Source organism: Anas acuta, chromosome 1, assembly GCF_963932015.1.
Source record: "Anas acuta chromosome 1, bAnaAcu1.1, whole genome shotgun sequence".
NCBI classification, from domain to species: domain Eukaryota; kingdom Metazoa; phylum Chordata; class Aves; order Anseriformes; family Anatidae; genus Anas; species Anas acuta.
The window spans coordinates 82,046,208-82,052,207 of record NC_088979.1 but is presented as its reverse complement, the minus strand read 5'-3'; the positions used below and the strand labels follow the sequence as shown (position 1 = coordinate 82,052,207).

The 6,000-nt window shown below is 41.3% G+C and overlaps 1 protein-coding gene across 1 annotated transcript in view; it reads left to right on the top strand.

Moving 5' to 3' along the window:
- The first annotated feature begins 1,852 nt into the window (after positions 1 to 1,852).
- Positions 1,853 to 6,000, top strand: part of LOC137858096 (butyrophilin-like protein 8) — a 34,772-nt gene continuing 30,624 nt past the window's right edge. The window contains exons 1-2 of the mRNA XM_068685559.1: positions 1,853 to 2,011; positions 4,294 to 4,445. The gene's annotated coding sequence lies outside the window, so the exon portion shown is untranslated. The remainder of the gene's footprint in view (positions 2,012 to 4,293; positions 4,446 to 6,000) is intronic.

Below are 6,000 nucleotides of genomic sequence, written 5' to 3'. Positions count from 1 at the left end.
GCTTCAGTGCACAAGAGTAACTTGTATTGACTCAGAAAGATTTTCCACTGTGCTCTCTTGGCTCTTTGCTACTGTGAGTTGCATCAGGCAAAGTTTTCAAAAAGTGAAATGCCTTCAGCAATACTCAGAATCATCAGTATTGCAGGAGAGAATGAGCAATTCCACTACAACATAATTAGAGTGAGAAACATTATATTGCTGAAATATTATCACAAAGCTGACTTATTTATCAAGTGTTACTTCTCAGAACTCATACATACTATGGCATTTTTTTGTTTGGTTGACTTTGTTTTTTATTTTGTTGTTTGGTTTTCTAGTATAATGAAGCATGACTTCCCATAATTTCTTCAGTTAAATTCTGGCTTAACTGGACAAAAAAAATCAAACTTGTACAAAAAATTGCTTTGGAGGTTAGTGTCATATACCAATGTTTAAATTCATACAATATGAATAAATAGTTAACTCTTTTTGTAGTCCAAGCAATGGAGGATTTGAGAAGAAAGAGAGCAGTGTCTAGAATGCTAATCATTTTAAATCATCTGGTATGCCTCTTATGGCTTATTTCTCCAGTGTGAAGTTCAAGACTAGCAGTGCATTATAGGTATATGCACACACACAACCTTGTCATGCAGACACTTTTTAAAACAAAGGGAGATGTCAGAAAGACTACATTCAATACCAGAGGGACTACCCAGAAACTGGCAGAGAAGACAGCTGAACAGAACCTAATACACTTCAGAAATGAAAGCAGATAAGTGTTGAACTGCAGTTATGCAACAATGTGCAACAAAACCTCAGTGAAGTGATAACTATGCTAGCAAATGTACAGAAAGAAAAAATCCATTGTGAAATAACATAGCAGAGCACACCAGGTACCCCCATCCAAGTTGACACCCCAGCAAGATGTGAGCAAGAGCTCTCTCAAAGAATAGATGGAATTCTACCAGGTTTGGCTGAAGCCAAAAAGAAAGAAAGAAAAAAAAAAGCAGAAAACAAGTTTAAAAATGCTCTACTTCAGAGCAGGAAGCAGAGGGTGGTCTGTTTGTTCGTTTTGGTACTATAGAAATGAAAAAGACATGTTCGGAAACTGAGTGATAGCCTCCATGTTCAGGTGTACAGGGCACTAAATATATGGATGTCAGTTAAAACCCACTGTAAGAAAACCTGTTTTTTTTTTTTTTTTTTTTGTATGCTTTATTTTTAAAAGACATACAAAATAAACAACAAATAACAATACAGGACATTTTCTTTTCCTAATGGAAAGAATCAAGCAAAGTCTCAAGTGCCTGTTTGAGCTAAGTTACAAGAGCTGTTTCTGAGGCATTACCAATAGCCTTACTTGAACATCTTCTATTGACACATTCTTGCTAAGGAAGGCTTCTTGGTAGAGGTGTATTTTATAGGACAAGAGGTAGACAGCTGTTTCAGAAAGGACTGCAATACTAGAATATACCAGCATAAACACCTAAAGTTTGGGAATATTAACAAAAAAATAAATAATCAAAAAACGTGTCATTAAACACAAATCACCCAGTGTTTTCCTATCATGCACTCCCTGTATTTTAAAGAAATAAATCCCAGGACAACTCCACACCACTAAAAGGCTGCAGGTTGACAAATCACTACATTTGAGATCCATGTCATATTTTACGGACCCTATGTCTGTGTAGTATCTTTAAGTTTATGATCTTCAGGAATGTTTTCTTCTTCTGGGGAGTACAAGGCTTGAGGTAAGTGAGGAAAAGACAAAATGTAAAACAATGCTCTTGAGCTTTTACTATGGGTAAAGTGGTAGCTAGCAAGTTTTACGTCAGCTGGGGCATACCGTAGTGAGTGCCCTCAGTAATTCCTTTTGCTCCTCAGCTAGTCAAGAAACACAGCCCTAGATATCTGAGTCATTGCTTCATATCCTGCCTCGCTTCAGCACTTCCTCATTTAAAGCAGAGGCTCCTCGGAGCAATAGACTGTACTTTCTCGATATCCTGCCTGAATTTGTTGAAATTCTTCATAGGTAAGACATCAAGTTTTCTGTCTTGTATTAGAAAGTGCTAAAACTTCAGTATCTTGACTGTCTTTTTGGCTCATGACTTTTACAATTGCTTCAGATAATGTGGGTGTGGGAAAAGAGGAAAAGACAATTGCCTGTTGTTCTTGGTGGTGGCTTTTTTTTGCTCCCCCATCCCCCCGTGAATGGCAGCTTGCAGGAAAGGAAGGATATAGATTGAAAGGCTCCTAGTTTAAACTTTCCTGCTCTGCAGTTCCATTGCCTTTAGCCGGTCAGGGTGCACTTACAGACTGCAGTGATGAAAAGTGAGTATAATGCTACTGGAAAAGCAAAAGGCAGCTTTCATAGCTTTCACCTAACACTCTAAAAAGATCTTGAACTAATTTAGGCGTGGAGTACAGTTTTGCTTTTAATGGCATTCTTTGTCTTTTGGTGTTCTTTACTCGTTGAAGTGGCATACTAGCAGAAGAGACTGAATGCTGAATTTCAGTTTAGTGAACTTCAGAAAATGAACACGCACACCACCTCAAAACATGAGCCAAGAAAGAGAAAAGGCTCAGGCAAAAGTTTCAGCATATTAGTCACACCAAAAATGAAATCTCATGCAACTTTTCAGGTTCTGAATAGTCATTGTTTATACGCTGACAGCGTGTAATAAAACCTAAATAGCTTCATGTAAGGAGTGAAAGGAGTCCCATTACACCGAGGTGCACACACACAAGCATAAAATCAATGCCACACAAATATGCAGCATAAGGTCTCTGTTTGCAGCTGGTGAAGAAATCACATATGAGAGCAAGAGGACAAGAAAGTGGGCAAGCCACTACTAGATAAGGATTTTACCAGGTCATAAGAGATTATATTTTTTGTGACAAGCATTTATAGGCTTTGGAAAAATATAAGATACTACAGTACGGGCAGGTTTCAGAACTTGTTGCAGTTGAGCTTTGATGAAAGCTTTATTAGATTAAATGAATAATAATAAAAAACCACAAATGCACATCGCAGCCATACGGGAGGGCATTTTAAACACCTTTTTCCCCATTAAAACCTATTTCTACTCCTGATAACTTGTTCCTTCTCCAGAAGAAACTGTACTCCCCAAGGTAATGCAGGGAGAGAAGAAGGTAGAAGACAAACAAATGGGAAAATGCAAAGCAAGTAATGTCATGAAGCCAAATTTCTCCTGTATGAACATGGAATTCAGGCCCCTTAAGAGCCAGCTCATGACAGATAATTTTCTTCTTGTGAAGACTAAATTGACAGAAGTATTTCACCAGTTGACTGAAACTGAATCCTGAGGGCACAGTGAAACCACACAATGACAGATTTTAATCTGCACCAAATCAAAAAGCTTGCTATTGTTTTGAGTTTAACTGGATAATAAAACTATAAGTTATGTAAAGGCAAAGATTAGCACAGATTTTTCCTCTGCAGAAACTAATGAGCTATTTGTAAAAGGTGGGAAGAGGTGGTGGGAGTGTTTTATCTTAAAGCTCCGTTGTTGTAATGCAAACAAGACCACCAGAATATTCAGCTATATAATGCAGAGAAGGAGAAAGCCTCGAACATGCTGTTTCCAATTATGAAGGCCCTAAATTAAAACCACATGGATGTATAATACTGATCTGGTGGAAGCTACCTTCTTCTTGATGCTTCATCTGCCAGAGAAGCCACTCCAGAGAGGATGGGGGGAAGGGGAGGAGAAGAACATTTTACTCCTGCAGTAAGAAAAAAAACAAAAACAAGCTGCCAGAGACAACTGGGGGGAAATAATAAAAATATAAATAATTTTTAAAAAAAGGCAACCACTACAAACACCAACAACCGTACACACCAGCACAGCCAACTTTTTAGGATGCTTGTTGGCTTTTTCCCATTGTAGAAGGTTTCTACAGCATACAGCTTTTCTATTGTCTAAAATTCAACTCAGTTAGAATAACATGATTTTATTTTCTCTCCCACTAATTTCCCTTCCTTGCCAGAAGTTTCCTCTTTTGATTCCTGCCTCCTCTCTGTTCCTCGACTCTTGATTTCCAAACCCTTTCTTGCTTGAGACAAGAAGGAAGCAGCAGAAAATCTTTGCTTTCTCCAGTTCACCAAGACTGCAACAGTACCCACTGTTTCTGAACCACCAATATCCAAAGCTTCAGGGAAGTTGGGGGGGAAGTATTAGCAATTTTAAGGAAGACTCCTATGCCAGTTGGTATTTAAGAATCCTTTGAAAAGGTCAAAATTGTTTCTGCCTCTCACCCACAATCTCATTCCTCTTCTGAAATGTTTTACAGCCTTCCCCTCCCGCTCAGCAAGAGGAGCCCATAGAGCCAGCCCTCCCCTGCAGGGGCCAAACACTCCTACACATACACAGAAGGTGGCAGTCCAATTCAGACAGCTGGGACGCTGCAGGCATATATCAGCAGAGAGATCTTCACTTTAACAGGTGAGAGAAACAAGGGGAGGAGGAGAAAAAGTAGAAACTATCCACTGAACAATGAGGTACTTTTCTTATTCAGTCCACTAAATATGTTCACTCATTTCACTAAGGAGGTATTCATTAAATATCTCATTGATGATCAACAGTTTTCTGAAGCATGTGCCTTGGGGCAGAGTGGCTCAAAAGCTGTGCAGATGAAAATCACCTGGTGAGCATTGGTCAATGCTTGCCTGAACATGAGCTGGCAGTGTGCCCAGGTGGCCAAGGAGGCCAACATCATCCTGGCTTGTATCAGGAATAGTGTAGCCAGCAGGACCAGGGAGATGGTTGTGCCCCTGTACTTTGCTCTGGTGAGGCTGTACCTTGAGTACTGTGTTCAGTTTTGGGCCCCACAGTACAAGAATGACATCGAGGCCCTGGAACATGTCCAGAGAAGGGCTACAGAGCTGGTGAAGGGCCTGATGCACAAGTGGCTGCGGTTGTTTAGTCTGGAGAAGAGGTGGCTCAGGGGAAACCTCATTGCTCTCTACAACTGCCTGAAATGAAGTTGTGGGGAACTGGGGTCAGCCTCTTCTCACAGGTAACTAGTGATAGGACTAGAGGGAATGGCCTGAGGTTGCACCAGGGGAGATTCAGGTTGTAAATTAGGAGACGTTTATTCTCAGAAAGAGGGGTCAGGCAGTGGCAGGGGTTGCTGTGGTGGTTTTACTCAGGTGATCAGCCAAGTTCCACCACAGCCACTCTCTCAAAGAGGAAGGGGGAGCAAATATGACACAAACAGCTCAAGGTTTGAGATCAGTATGATTTAATTAAAGGGAAAGGAAAGAACAAACAAAAACAAAAGGCCATGCAGAAGCACAGAAAAAAAAAAGGAAAAAAAAGTTATTTTCTACTTCCCATCAACGAGTGATGTTTGGCCACGTCCTAGGAAGGAAGGCCTCAAAATGCGTAAGGGTTGTTTGGGAGGACAGACCCCTTCCCCATGACAGCCCCCCTTTGTATTGCTGTGTGACCCCACATGGTATGGAATATCCCTTTGGTTGGTTTAGGTCAGCTGCTCTGGTGATGTCCCCTCCCCATCACTTGCCCACCCCCAGCCTGCTGGCTCTTGGGGGCTTAGAGGGAGCCCTGGTGCAGTGCCAGTATTGTGCAGCAAAAGACACAACACTGGAGTGATACCAGTGCTGTTCTAGCTACGAGTGCAGGGAAAGGTGACTCCACCCCAGACAGACCCAGTGCAGTTGCCCAGGGATGTGATGGTATCACCATCCCTCGGGGTGTTCAAGGAAAGGTTGGACGTGGTGCTTAGGGACATGGTTTAGCAGGTGGCATTGGTGGTAGGGGGATGGTTGGACCAGATGATCTTGAAGGTCTTTTCCAACCTTAATGATTCTGTGATATAAGTGTATGCTGCAGAGGTACATGCAGTCAGATTTTTTTCAGAGCAATCCGAGCCTCAGAGACTTTGAGGATTTTAACTTATGCCTACCCCTATCTCTCTATGTATAGAGAAGTAGCTCTGCATCTTCAGGTGCATCTTAACCATAACTGCAGCATCACT